Source organism: Scyliorhinus canicula, chromosome 12 (genome assembly GCF_902713615.1).
Source record: "Scyliorhinus canicula chromosome 12, sScyCan1.1, whole genome shotgun sequence".
Taxonomy (NCBI): domain Eukaryota; kingdom Metazoa; phylum Chordata; class Chondrichthyes; order Carcharhiniformes; family Scyliorhinidae; genus Scyliorhinus; species Scyliorhinus canicula.
In genome coordinates, this window is record NC_052157.1 from 40901470 (window position 1) to 40916808 (window position 15339).

Below are 15339 nucleotides of genomic sequence, written 5' to 3' on the forward strand. Positions count from 1 at the left end.
GACAGTGCTGCATTCCCTCACTGCTGAACACGAGTGTTAGCCTGGACTTGGCAATATTTATGGAACAAATCTAGAATCAATTTGAGATCTAATCTTAACAACTATATGCTTTAATCAAGAAGTATAAGTCTTCCAAAACAATGCTGAACTCATGACTGACAATAATGAGCTCCAGTGCTATCAAAGTCATTTATTTAATGCAGGCCACATTGTTCCCCTTTTGTTGAAGGAGGAATTAATCCAGAATGCATGAAAATGATTACAATAATTGAAAACTGAAATGTTAAAGATGACCCAATAATAAGCTTATTGAAATTGTAGCTTCAAATGGACGTATGTTTGTAATGCAATATGAGTGTTATATTGGTAGGAACATTAACCGACACAGAGAAAACAAATCTGGGTAATATGATAAAAATTGTTTTTAATAGTTTGCAGTACCAGAGGCAAGTGTAGGTAAGTGCTGTAACTTTAGACTAACGGGACAAAAGAAATAGGATTGCAGAAGCACATGGGTTTTATGCAAGATTAACAAAGGTTTATTGAACAAGTCTTCTCTGTACAATGTTTGGCGCCAGACTTCCTAAAAGTTCACAAAGTAGCCGATGATGTCACGTGACTCAGATCTTAAAGAGACATTTCACGCAAGTACAATAATCCACATATATAACAATAAGTTCCATCCTATTGGTTCAGATTTAGCAGCCAGTGCCCAATGCCAACACTGGCCCATGATTGCGACTCTTGTTCCTCACAAAGTTTATATGAGCTTTTGCACAGCAACTTACAGTAATTAGAGTGTCATTTCAGCACACCACACTCTACAGAGCAGCTGAGATTGTTGTTAAATAGGGTAAACAGGGTGTCTCTTCAACAAATCAGATTGAAGAAAACTTATAATAATAATCTTTATTGCCACAAGTAGGCTTATATTAACACTGCAATAAAGTTACTGTGAAAAGCCCCTAGTGGCCACATTCCGGCGCCTGTTCGGGTACACAGGGAGAATGTCCACCTTATCTACACATCCCTGGACACTGGGGGGGCAATTCAGCATGGACAATCCACCTAACCATCTTTGGACTGTGGGAGGAAACCAGAGCACCCGGAGGAAACCCACGCAGACATGGGGAGAACGTGCAGACTCCACACAGTCACCCAAGAACAGAATTAAAACCGGGTCCCTGGTGCTGAGAGGCAACAGTGCTAAGCACTGTGCCACCCGGGTCTAGATGACCCTTCCACAGGACTGACCAATAAAAAGAGCTGGAATAAAAATACAACTGATTTGAACCAGAGAGTGATCAAAAAACAATTAAATTAAAAGACCATTCCGAGATATCGTGAGACCTAGCATCTGTATTATACTTACAAATCTATCAGAAGCACTCGATTAAGTGAAACACAAAATGGTTTATAAAGCATCAGCACATATGCTGCTCTGTAATTCTCTTTTTTTTAAGGCCAGCATTTATTCGCACTAACTGCCTGCTTCTCTCCATTCACCTTTTTATTCTACCACTCATCTAGATGGCCTCAGCTATTTATATGAGCATAATATGCAATGATAAAATGGATAATTGCTTCAAGTGCTTGGATTTGATGATGCGTTATTCACCACTTAGTCAAACTGAGGTGCAACTCTACGTTTCCCATGTAAGGTATTGGGGAAACAGGCTTAGAGTTGACCAGGTAGACATGTTTGTGTGACAACGTAAAGCTGGTGAAATCTCATCAGCCGCCTGTTTCTAGCCCCTGCCCAATATCGATTTCCATTGACTTCTAAAGTAAAAATAAGAGGCCGGATTCTCCGATTCTGGGACTATGTCCTGACGTCGGACTGGAAACGGTAGCGTTTTACGCCAGAAAAACAGGTGCAAAACGGCCACCGATTCCCCGTTTTGCTGGCGGCGAGCAGGACGTCAGGGTAGAGCACCTGGCACTAGCTGCCGATACGCCCCGGAGAATTGCCGGGTCCGTGGGCGCGCATAGTGGTGGACTGCAGCGACCACGCCGTGCTACATGGCGGACGCAATCCTCACCCCGGTCCACAAAATGGTGCCCCCCCTGTTACCTCCTCAAAATCAGCTTAGCTTCTCCTTTAAGTCACCCAGATTCCAAAAGAATCCTAGCTGATGTCCGGGGGAGCAGACATGTCTTACGAGACCCTGTGCTACTACTCACTTATGGAAATTGATGAAGTGGAAGCTCTGTCAATTGTGGAGTCCAGGGGATTTTGTGGAGTGGCCAAAATGGATGCATGCTTCCCATTAAACAGCCTGATCTTCAGGCATTTCTAAGGCAGAATGAATGTGGGATCCTCCCATTCTGCAACAGTTTATAATGAGTAAAGTTATAATATGAGTTGTTAAGGTGAATTGTTTCATTGCAGATTGACTAATGATGATGTCCCATGAGCAACTTGATTGATTGATATTTATTGTCACATGTACCGAAAAGTTTTTTTCTGCGGCCAAGGAAACGTACACAGTACGTACATACTAGACAAAGAGAATAATCGACAGAGTACATTGACAAATGGCCATCAACAAATAGTGACTGGTTGGTTGTTGGGGTGGGGGTTGGGGGTGGGGGGGGGGGGGGGGGAGGGGGTTGGACTGTGTATGTTGTTGGTGACTATGTGTGGGTGGATCGTGGATTCCTGAATCCTTTTCTTTGATGTTTGTATTTAAAATGTTGAGGGTTGTTTGAGGGTTAGTGGGAGGGAGGAATTGTTGGCCAGGGGATTAACATTGTATTTGTTACTGTTGATTGTTTGTTGGTGGGTGTAAATTTGGATGAAAATGTGAAAAAGGAGGAGAATAAAACTATTTATTAAAAAAATTGTGACTGGTTACAGTGCAGAACAAGGGGCAAACAAGCAATACACGAGCAAGAGCAGCATAGGGCTTCGTGAATAGTGTTCCTACCGGGAACAGATCAGTCTGAGGTGGAGTTCATACTCCACAGTATGAATATTTCCCACTCTGTCTGTTAGCTTTGACAAAGAGTCATTGGACGCAAAACGTTAGCTCTTTTCTCTCCCTACAGATGCTGCCAGACCTACTGAGATTTTCCAGTATTTTCTCTTTCGTTCGAGATCAGTCCGAGGAACTTGGCTGCTGTTCCTGCGTTGTGGCTGGCTCCAGATCAGATTTGATTACATTGAAGTAAGATTGCAAAACTATAAGATACACTTTTGCCTACCTAATGAAGCCTGTTCTAATAATAATCGCTTATTGTCACAAGTAGGCTTCAATGAAGTTACTGTGAAAAGCCCCAAGTCGCCACATTCCGGCGCCTGTTCTTCCAGTTGTCATTCGACATTTTGAAGTAAGCATGCCTGGGAGTGAAGGTATAGGAGAGGGTTGATGTAGGGGGTCTCTAGTCTGGCAATCTATGGCTCTGGTGGGGAGAGGGGGTCATCTATAGTGTGGCTATCCATCTCTAGTCTGGGAAACCTATCTCTGGTGCAGGCAGTCCGCATCTTGTGTGAGGAATCTATTTCTAGTGGAAGTTTTCAACATCATAAAACTCAAATAAGGATATTTTATAACTCCAACTTTCACCGAACATATCCTACTTGTTCATGTCAATATAGGCAGCTTCCACTAACAAGCCTACAACATCAGTGAGAGGAAATACAGAGTTACACATGCAATATGAATAAGGCTAACAATCTACCTTTTTCCACTTAAGTTGTGATTTCCACCACACTTTGCTGATCTCTCTAACCCATAACTGTAGGAACTTAGCTCCCGAACAGCCCAAAACATAAGGGGTGGGATTCTCCATATCTGAGACGCAGGATTCGTGGACTTTCACAACAGCAAAACTGGCACGAGCCTGGGCCAATTCAGCCACTGTGGAGGGGCTAGCACTGGAGCCATGTGGAACACAATCAATTCCAATGAAAAACAATATGGGATTCACCGGGTCGTGATTGACACTTGGGAGGCTAACATACTGCAGCCACACATACACATTACAATCCCCACACATATCCATACTCAAGATGGCACTGGTTGTGCTGGAGTGCCCCCATAGAGCTGATGGGTCGACTGGGGCCAGAGGGCACTTAGGGGGGTGGCCTGGGGGGACACCTATACGACCCATGTTCACAATAGGCTGTTAGCGGCATTTGCAACTGCATGGTTGCCTTGCCAGCTGCGGCAATGGTGTTCAGTACACATCCACCCCGACTCCAAAGTCCATCTCCTGGCCACCCTCGCAACTCCCCTCGGCCCTGACAGAAGCCCCCCTGGCCAGAGGCACAACTGTCAAGCAAACTATGGCGATGTTGGACACTTTCCGTACTCCCTCTCTCTCCCTGGGCAGCCAGGACGTCAGTTTCACGATTTTTAAAAGCACATGTGAACCACGTTGTCGGAACTCTGCCCATCGAAAGCGGAGCATCACGGAGACCCCGGAGAATATCGGGCCGCGCCCGCTAATGACATGAAAACGGTGTTCCCAGGGCAGCACGGTGGCACAGTGATTAGCACTGTTGCCTCATGGCACCAAGGACCCAGGTTCAATCCCGGCTCTGGGTCACTGTCCATGTGGACTTTGCACATTCTCCCTGTGTTTGTTTGGTTTTTGCCCCCACAACCCAAAGATGTGCAGGGTAGGTGTATTGGCCACGCTAAATTGCCCCTTGATTGGAAAAAATGTATTAAAAAATTGAAAACGGAGTTCCAGACTGCATTGATGCCTCTGGCAAAGTGACGTAGAAAAGCAACTCTTTGTCAAATCGGCGCCTGCCGCGATTTTAGCGTTGGAACCTATTCTCCGCCCAATCACGTTCCGCGATTTCAGCGTCAGCCAACAGACAATCCCACACGAGAGGTAGGAGCATGAGTAGAACTATATGAGACCGTGAGTCTTTCTTTCATTGTTCCTTTAATATGGGGATAACAATGTCTACAGGTATTCCCCACAACATTGGAATGTTATTAAGTCTTCCTTCAGTTTAATGGCTGGTATATAGTGAAGGAGGAGGTCTTGTGACGCAGAGGGTAGCGTGCCTGCCTCTGAGTCAGAAGCTCAGGGTTCAGGTTCCTTTCCAGGATGGCCGAGGAAGGTGCGTCCACAACACGGCCAACAGGTTGGGTATTCCTGCAAAATCCTACAAACGCAGCAATGGCAGGTGATAAGAGTGAGAGGGAGATTCCTGGTCAGATATGCTTGGTGTGGTGTGGAGTTCCTTAAGCTATGAGCCTCTGGCTAATGACCTGTTCCAGGAAACACCTCGCTATGGGAACAAAGGAAAGCCTGCCTTGAGCACCACTAGGTACGGAAAGAGAAACAACAACAAACAATATAGCGGACGAATAAGAATTGAGAGAGCTGTATGTTCATAGAATCAAAGCAGCTTCCAATGCAGCAAGAAACCATCCCAACAGTCTTGCCCTTGCTCGGTCTCTGTAGGAGAAATTTAGTTAGTCCCACTTATCCACTATTTGTCCTGCAAATCTTTTCACTTTGTGTGTTTAGCCAATATCCCTTTTGAAAGTGTGGCATGGGTGGCACAATGGTCAGCACTGCTGTGTCACAGCACCAGGACCTGGGTTCAATTCTGGCCTTGGGTCACTGTTTGTGTGGAGTTTGCACGCTCTTCCCGTGCAGTGCACGTGTTTCCTCCGGGTGCTCCGGTTTCCTTCAAAGGTGGGTAGGTTAGGTGGATTGGCCATGCTAAATTGTCGCTTGGTGTCCAAAGATGTCTGAATTAGGTAGAGTCACGGGGATAGAGCGGGGGAGTGGGCCTAGATAAAGTACTCTTTCAGAGGGTCGAAGCAGACTCAATGGACTGAATGGCCTCTTACTACACTGTAGGGATTCTATGGATAAAACAAGTTGTGTCTGTCATGATATGCAGACACACACACACATAATGATATACAGACAGCAGCTTATGGACACAGCGAACAGGATATGACCAATAAGCAGGCAGGACATTCAGGGGTGAGATCTGACTATAAAAGACACAAGGCACTCACTATGGAAATGAAAATCTCGACAGATGCGAGCCAGGATGGCATCGGTGAGGTTCAGCTGCAACGCGATAACACCTCATCCTGGGCACCGGTTGCCTATGCATCAAGGGCAATGATGCCCACCGAACAAAGGAATGCACAAATCGAGAAGGAATGCCTGGGCCTTCTAACTGGCATTCTCAAGTTGGTTGTTTATGTCTACGGCCTGCCGACATTCACAGTCGAGCCGGATTACAAGCCCCTGGTCTACATTATCCACAGGGACCTTAATGACATGACATCTCGGTTGTAGCGCATCCTCCTCAAAATCAGAAGGTACGACTTTAACCTGGTCTACACACCTGGCAGGGAGCTCATCGTTGCCGATACACTATCCCACTCCATCACCGTGCCTAGTGAACTACCGAACGTCTGCGGCAAATTGAGTCACAGGTTGAGTCACAGGTGCAGCTGTGTGCTAGCACCCTCCCGGCATTTGATGAGAAGGTGATTCATATCTGTGAGGAGACAGCCAAAGACCACCTTGAAGGGGGGGGCTCAGCAATGATATCTCTTAAAACTGAATCGTTAGCATGAGCAGTTTAACATAAGTTGTTTTATTAAGGATTGAGATGAATTATAGGACTAAGTAATCATTATTAACCATTAAACATGTATTTTTAGGACATAGCAGTAATAAGTACTCAAATGGGATTTAGGATAGCTCACTTGACCAAAAGGACATTACTTCTGACATCTTGTCTTTGTGAAACAATTCAGGGTGCTGGTTCTGTCAGGATGATGATCAATCATGCGCTGCTTGCGACTCTATTGGGTGAAGTTTAAACACTGCTTGCAATTCTATTGGATATGTTTAAAAGAAACAGCTTCAGGGATTGGATCGCGTCCAACTGGGGTGGCCTATTGATTTTTGAACGTTGTATAATTAATGTGCTTGGCTCTTTGTTTGATAGAACAGGTCTTGGCTGGTATCCAGTCTGTTCTCCATGTACACGTAACAAGCTTGATTGAATAGCCATCTTGTCCAGGTTGTGGTGTTTTTGTTTCTCTCTGTACTGAGCTGAGCCACAGGGAATCACTCCACGTGGAAGCTGACTCAGTACACAGGTCTTGAAACCGCTCCTACACCCCTCTTGCAGCATGTTATGCAACACCTAGCCAATGGCTGGCAAAAAGGGCAGTTCCCTCAATTTTTCAATGTAAAGGACAACCTTTATGGTTGATGGTACCCTCCTCAAACTGGACCGGATTGTAATTCCACACAGTCTCCAGACTTTGGTGCTCCATCAAATCCATGAGGACCACCTGGGTGTGGAAAAGTGCAGACGCAGAGCCAGGCACGCTGTCTACTGGCCCAGGATAAACCAGGAAATCGCGAACATGGTCCTTAACTGTGCGACCTGTCAACGCTTCCAGCCAGCGCAGTGTAAGGAGACACTTCAGCAGCGTGAAATCGAAACCTCTCCTTGGTCTAAGGTTGGCATCAACCTCATTCATGCAAATTCTCATGATTATGTGTTAATCATTGATTACTTTTCCAATTACCCTAAAGTCGTGAAGCTCTCAGACCTCACATCTCGAACCGTCATCAAGGCCTGTAAGGAGACGTTCTCCAGGCATGATATCCCACTCAATGTCAAGAGTAACAATGGCCTGTGCTTCAGCAGCCATGAATGGTCTCTGTTTGCCCAGTTGTAGCAGTTCAAACACATCTCTTCCAGCCCAAACTATCCGCAGTCAAAAGGAAAAGTTGAGAAAGGAGAAAGACACTTCCAGCCATACGCGTGCCCGACCTGGATCACCTCCCGGTGCTGCAGAAGGTGCAGCAACTCTGAGACCGGAAAAAACAGGGCTATGATGCTCATGCCACCGATTTGCCCATGTTATCCCCGTCAGACACAGTTTGGGTCAAGATCACTGATGGAGGCTGGTCAGCTCCAGCTGTCGTTGTTCGACAGGCTGTCTCCAGCTTGTATGTTGTGCTTCTGGCTGATGGTTCATTGTGCGATGAAACAGACGGGCACTGCGCAAAGTTGCCTGCCCGCAACTGCTTTCTTCTCTGTTTCCTTCTGTTGTTTTGCCACCTCCTGATACCTTGACTCACGAGGCCACCAGTCAGGCTTCAATCCCGCCCAACAAGGTGCTGTCGTCCCCACCACCACCGCTCCAGCGGTCGACCAGGATCAGACGCAAGCCACAGAGACTGGATTTATGAACATTTGTTCTGTTTGCTATGTTCTGTGTTCTCGCATTAGACAGCTGTTTTCACGTACATATGTTCACATCCACTGCATGTATATATGTTAATATTGGCCTATTCTTGTAAATACGGTCACATATGTCATCCAAACATTAAAAAAGCGGAGATGTCATGATATACAGGCACACACACACACATAATGATATACAGACAAGCAGCTAATGGACACAGAGATCAATAATAAGCAGGCAGGCCATCTCTGGTGGAGTGTGAGTGCCTCGTGTCTTTTATAGTCAGATCCCACCCCCGATCAATGGTCTCTGTTTGCAGTTGTAGCAGTTCAAACACATCTCTTCCAGCCCAAACTATCCGCAGTCAAAAGGAAAAGTTGAGAAAGGAGAAAGACACTTCCAGCCATACGCGTTCCCGACCTGGATCACCTCCCGGTGCTGCAGAAGGTGTAGCACTCTGAGACCGGAAAAAACAGGGCTATGATGCTCATGCCACCGATTTGCCCATGTTATCCCCGTCAGACACACTCCGCCTCTTTCCACAGATGAACATCCAGAGAGTCAGTCAAGGGTGTTGTTACAATCTCACACCTCCACCACATGGTTAAGAGCTAGTCTGGATCAGTCAGACAGAGTAACCACACTTAAGTTAGCAGAGAGTCGAACTCACAGAGAACTGTGCTAACTGTGCTATTAGGTCAATAAACCTGATTGAACTAACTTCAAAGTCTAGAATATCTTTCTGATCTAAACTGCATCCAGTTGCAGCCAGTATCAGACCAGTGTACCGAACACAACAGTCTCCACTGCAGGCAATGTATTCCAGATCCGAACCACTTGCTGTGTAAAAAGACGTTCCCCATGTCACATATGGGTCTTTCACTAGTCATCTTTAAGTTGATGTTGGCTGATTTTCAGCCTTTTCGTCAACGGGAACATTTCCTAACTACACACCTCTGTCTAGACCCCTCGTGATTTTGAACACCACAAAGTGGGAGAAGGGTTCAAATTAGTGAAAGATAAGTTTGGTCTGATGTCAGGAATTTTGTCAATTAGAAAGTGGATAATTATGATATTGTGCGCCAGTGTGAAGCCCATTTAAATTTCTCCCAATTATTATTTTCATTGGGGCAATAATGTAAAATGGATTGCCAACTTGCTGCCACCTGCTTGAGACTGTCAAGGACAATATATTGCCAGTCACAATAATGGAGGCAAGAACTCTGGAACCATTCAAGGAACAATCGGATATGGCAATGAGGGACTGGGAGATCTTCCAAGGTGAATTATCTAACCTACGACTTCCCCAGCTAATATTTCCGTGTCATTTTATGACAATGAAGGTGTTAGGAGATGAATTAAAATGCTAAACATGTTCACTTATGATGCTACACACAAGGGTTACACTGTTGTGTCTCTTTTAAAACCATGAGAAATGAAAGCATTTCAAAACTACTTTCCCCTAATGAAAAACACATTTCCTATGTTCCTTCTATAAATTGCTGAATTGACTTTCTCTGCTGGTAAGCCATCTGAATGTTTTGTACCCCCTTCCCGTTTCAGTATTGAACAACTGCCACTCATACATTGCTGCTCATTCAGATTGATGGAAAGAAGCCAATTTAGATGTGATTATTGACCTTCACCGAATGTACCCAGTCAACGTTATTGCTGTGATCAAAACGCTTAACCAAATTCTGAGCTGCAGTTTAAAGGCATTTGATTTTAAATTGATAACAGCTATTTTAACCTCTATGATTCTTTGGAATTTTGCACAAGCTAACAAGCACTAATATGGAAAGAATTGATTCTGGGACTCAGACCGCTAGAATATGAGAAGGGGCTGGCAGAGTATTATTAATTGTCTGGGAAATGGTTAACACTTGGGAAAATGTGGGTGCAAGATTAGTGGTGGCGGGGGTCACCGGGACCTGATAAGCGGGGCCGGGGGTGGGAGCATGGTGAATGAGGGCAGAGGGGAGTTGCCACTGGGACAGATGTTATCACTGGGAAGCCACTCCCCGCAATGCCTGGTAAGTATGGACGACCATCGTGACCCCCACATTGCCCCTGCCATTACCCCCTCCGCCCCAAGGCAACAAGGAGGCCATCAGCGTTCACCATGCACCATTATCTCCCAAAGCCGCAGTCTGTCCTCCATCCTCCGGCTCCTCATTGTCTCATCCTCCAGCCCTTCCTGATCCGCCTCCTCCTCTTCATACGAGGCTGCATGTCCCTCCACCTCCTCACAGCGAAGGCAGCCTCCACAGGATCCACACCAGCAAACATTTTATTGGCTGGAAAGAACTGGAGGAGAGAGACTGACAATCAGTTAGGGCTTCCTTCTTGGGACCCTCAAATCCCACAAGCCTCCCCAACCTTACCATGACTGCCCCTCCTTCTCTCAGAGTGCCGTCCAGTGAATCAGTTGTGCTGACAAACCTTGCTCAGCACATTCACTCCCAGCCACATCAGGAGCCACTAGACCCCAGACCTGTATCAGCACCATTAGGGAGGCAGTGATCAGCTGTCCTCTGCTCATCTACATACTTACCTTTTGGCTGCGAGAGGATCATCAGTGATGAAGCCCTGCTCTTTAGCGATTGACTGTTAGAAGCTGCCTCTCTGGTGCTGACGCTCCGAGAGATCAGGCACACTGTTGAGGCAGCAAAGGTTTCTGGACATGCAGTGCACTAATCATCCTCTGAGACATGACACCTGTACCTTTGAGGAGGCACTTGAGAATTCAGGAATGCAAATTGCTATCACAACTAATGAGGCTAATTCCTCATTTGAAATAACCTTCAGCTGTGAAGTTAGAGGCTGCTCACAGTCAAAGGGAGTGAAATTGAATTTCAGGAGAAAAGCCGCAGCAAGGCTCTGTTCTGGAAGTGTTTGGGAGGACAGACAGGCTGAAGCTGTGGTTGCCCCTGTCATGGGTCTCCACAATATTTAAAGATGGCTTGAAGGCCTCACAGTCGCAAAGACCCTCACCCCCACCAGCCCATAGGCAAACCCCGATCTGGAATGCTTCAGGCCCCCCCCTCCGACCAAACCCAACCACCCTAAGGGGTCAACCCCACCCCCACACCCCTGAGCACTGGGGCAGCAGCTCCAGTGCCCTTGAGCTGAATGCCAGTAAATGGAAACGGCTACGCAACTCCTCACTTCCCCTCAGTAGCCACTGCGCCAACTTCACATTTTCAAAAGGAGTACTAAACGACACCCACATGACTTCCCACTGGGGAGTCGGGTAACCCCTGGGAGGCTGCTGCATTTAACTTCAATCTCTTTAATGATATTCTCGCAATTGTTGGGTGAGACCTGGAACTCGCCATCGGGAGCAGGCCGGGTTAATCGCAAAATGGTTTGCACCTAGCGCGAATCTCGATTTTGCCCTCTCCCACTGATCGCCCTGCGCGCCCAGATCCAAGCCTGGTACAATACAGTCGCTGAATCATGCCCATAGTCTCACTAATGCCCTGTATTGCTGAAACACAACATCTGTACTTCAATGTTCAATTCTTCTCTTCATAAAGACTTTAGCCTTCTTCATTACTTGCTGTACCTGCAGACTAACTTTTTGTGACTCATGTACTAGCACACCTAGATCCCTCTGCACTTTGGCATTCTGCAGCCGTTCTCCGTTTAAGTAATACTTTGCCTTTTTATAGTGAATGCTCGTTCCCTGACGAGAGCCTCTGACTCATCCCTCAAAGACAGGGATGCACACTGTAGTCAATCTCTATTGTAGGCCATTTAAGATAGATAAACAATCATTATGAAGGAAGAAGCTGCTAAAACAGGTTGAGCTGGTGGGAGGTCGATTTTTGTGGGAAGAGCTCACTTTGGGATTGGAGGAGTCCTATATGTGGCCATGGAAGGGTCATGTACTCCCATCAGCCAGCTTCATTTGCTCTCGGTGAAAACCATGTACAAAGAGGTGCTCAAAGAGTCATAGAGTTTTAAAGCACACAAGGAGGCTCTTTCGTCCAACTTGGCTGCGCTGTCAGTCAAGCACCTATGTATTCTAACCTCATTTTCCAGCACCTGATCCATTATCTTGTAAACTGCAATGTTTCAAGTGCTCATCTAACTGCTTCTTAAATGTTGTGAGGGTCCCTGCCTCTAGCACCCTTTCAGCCAGTGAGTTCCAGATTCTCATCTCGCTTTGGGTGAAAAAGGTTTTTCTCAAATTCCCTCTAAATCTCCAGCCCCTGACCACAAGTCTGTGCCTCCCTAGGTTATTGACCCCTCTTCTAAGGGGAAAGGTTTCTCCTGACTAGCCTATCTATGTCATTCACAATTGTGTACGCCTCGATCATGTCAACTTCCTCAACCTTCTCTACTCTAAGCAGAACAGTCCCAGCCTAACCAGCCTCTGTTCATAGCTGAAACGCTCCAGCCCAGTCAACATCCTGGTGAATCTCCTCCGCACTCTTTCTAGTGCAATCATATCCTTCCTATGGTGTGACGACCAGAACAGCATACATACCTTTGCCTCCCTTCTTCACACAGTTCACTTTGCAAATTCTGGAATAATAAAAATCATTTTGAGCAAGAAACACCATAAAGCTCTTCTTTAAAAGAATCAATAAAATTATCCTGGGATTTGTTTGGACGGGGAAGTCCCCGTGGGTAAAGAGGGGGATGCTGGAATGGAACCGTAGCGAGGGGGGACCGGCGTTGCCGAACCTCAGCAACTACTACTGGGCGGCTAACATAGCCATGATAAGGAAATGGATGGTGGGTACGGGGTTGGTTTGGGAGCGGGTGGAGGCTGCTTTGTGCAGGGGCACCAGCTTGGCAGCCCTGGTCACGGCTCCTCTGCTGCTCCCAGCGGCCAGGTACTCCACCAGCCCTATAGTCGGCTCTGCGGATTTGGGGCCAATGGAGGAAGCATGTGGGGGAAGTGGGAGCGTCGGTCTGGTCCCCAATATGTGACAACCACCGATTTTGTCCCGGGGAAGATGGACGGCGGGTTTCGAGCGTGGCGGAGGGCGGGGGTGGGAAGGATGGGCGACTTGTTCGGAGCGTGGGGGTGGGAAGGATGGGCGACTTGTTCCTGGAAGGGAGCTTCGCGAACATGAGGGCGCTGGAGGAGAAGTTCGGGCTGGCGAGGGGCAATGACTTTCGGTACTTGCAGGTGCGGGATTTCAGGCGTAGAAAGGTCCCGTCCTTTCCACGCCTTCCACCAAGGGGGATCCAGGACAGGGTAGTTTCCAGGGGGGAGGTAGAAGAGGGGAGAGTTCCGGATATTTATAAGGAGCTTATGGGAGCGGAGGACACAGGGACCGAGGAACTGAAACTCAAGTGGGAGGAGGAGCTTGGTGGGGAGTTGGAGGGAGGAGTATGGCAGACGCTCTGAGGAGGGTAAATGCAACCGCAACATGTGCCAGGCTCGGTCTAATTCAGTTCAAGGTAGTTCACCGGGCCCGCATGACGGTGGCCCGGATGAGCAAATTCTTTGGGCTGGAGGACAAGTGTGCTAGATGTGGAGGAGGACCAGCGAACCATGTCCACATGTTCTGGGCGTGTCCAAAACTCAGGGGATACTGGCAGGGATTTGCGGACATCATATCCCGGGTACTGAAAACAAGGGTGGCGATGAGTCCAGAGGTGGCGATTTTTGGGGTGTCGGAAGACCCGGGGGTCCAGGAGGGGATAGAGGCCGATGTTGTGGCCTTTGCTTCTGTGATAGCCTGGCGACGAATACTGTTGGCCTGGAGGGACTCAAAGCCCCCAAGGACCAAAGTATGGCTGTCGGACATGGCAAGCTTTCTTAGCTTGGAAAAAAATCAAGTTCGCCTTATGAGGATCACTATCGGGGTTCGCCTGGAGGTGGCAACCATTCATCGACTTCTGCGGGGGGGAGTAGAATAGGGTAGAGTAGGGAAGAAGAAGGTCTATTTGCGAGAGAGGAACTGTTATTTGTATTTTTTTTTTTGTAATTGGTATCTGCACACTAATGTATACTGTTACTGTTTACAATGCCAAAAAATACCTCAATAAAATTGTCTGTTAAAAAAAAGAAACACCATGAAGCTGTCATTTGTCACTGGTGTTCATTGATGCCCTTAAGAAAAAGAAACTTGCTGTCATTACCCAGTCTGGCCTATATTGGATTGGATTTGTTTACTGTCATGTGTACTCAGGTACAGTGAAAAGTATTCTTCTGCATACAGTTCAGACAGATCATTCTGTACATGAAAAGAAAATACATCGGGCAATGATAAAATACACAATGTAAATTCATAGACACAGGCATGGGGGGGGTTAGTACTACTCAGTCGTATGACTCAGTAGAGAAGATGTGCGAAGAGATCAGGTCAGTGCCTAAGAGGGCCGTTTAGGTGTCTGGTAACAGTGGGGAAGAAGCTGTTTTTGAATCTGTTTGTGTGTGTTCTCAGTTTTGTATCTCCTGCCCGATGGAAGAAGTTGGAAAAATGAATGAGCCGGATGGCAGGGGTCTTTGATTATGCTGCCTGCTTTTCCAAGGCGGCGGGAGGTGTAGACAGAGTCAATGGATGGGAGGCGGGTTTGTGTGATGGACGAGGGGGTGTTCACGACTCTCTGTAGTTTCTTATGGTCTTGGGCCGAGCAGTTGCCAAGCTGTGATGCAGCAGGATAGGATGGTGCATCCAGGGGCGGACTGGGTCTAAAAATATTGGTTGTCAGGAGACAAAGCCCCCCCCCCCCTCCCCACCCACAACTACAATGCTATCATTTAATTTTCATAATGAATAAATAAAACTTTCAAAAACTACATATGGAAAAATGGGTACAATTAAAATTTTTGTGGAAACAAATGTGTATTTCTTAGTAATTACAGTGTACATGTACTGTACATATTACTGGCAGTAGATACCAAATGTAAATACAGAATGTTATAATTTAATTTTTTATTTATTTTTTTAATTTTAAGTAATTGGTTGATATTTTTAAATAGTTTACTGCACAATTTACACATTAAAAGATAGTTCAAAAGCACAATAGAGCATTGCATGCAGTCCACTATATTAAGAGCAATCATTTGTGTTCGCTAGATGATTGTGCGAATCTGCCAAAAATTGCTTCTGCATCCAATTCATCTAACAATTCCTTTCCAATGGATAGCAACATGTATGATTCC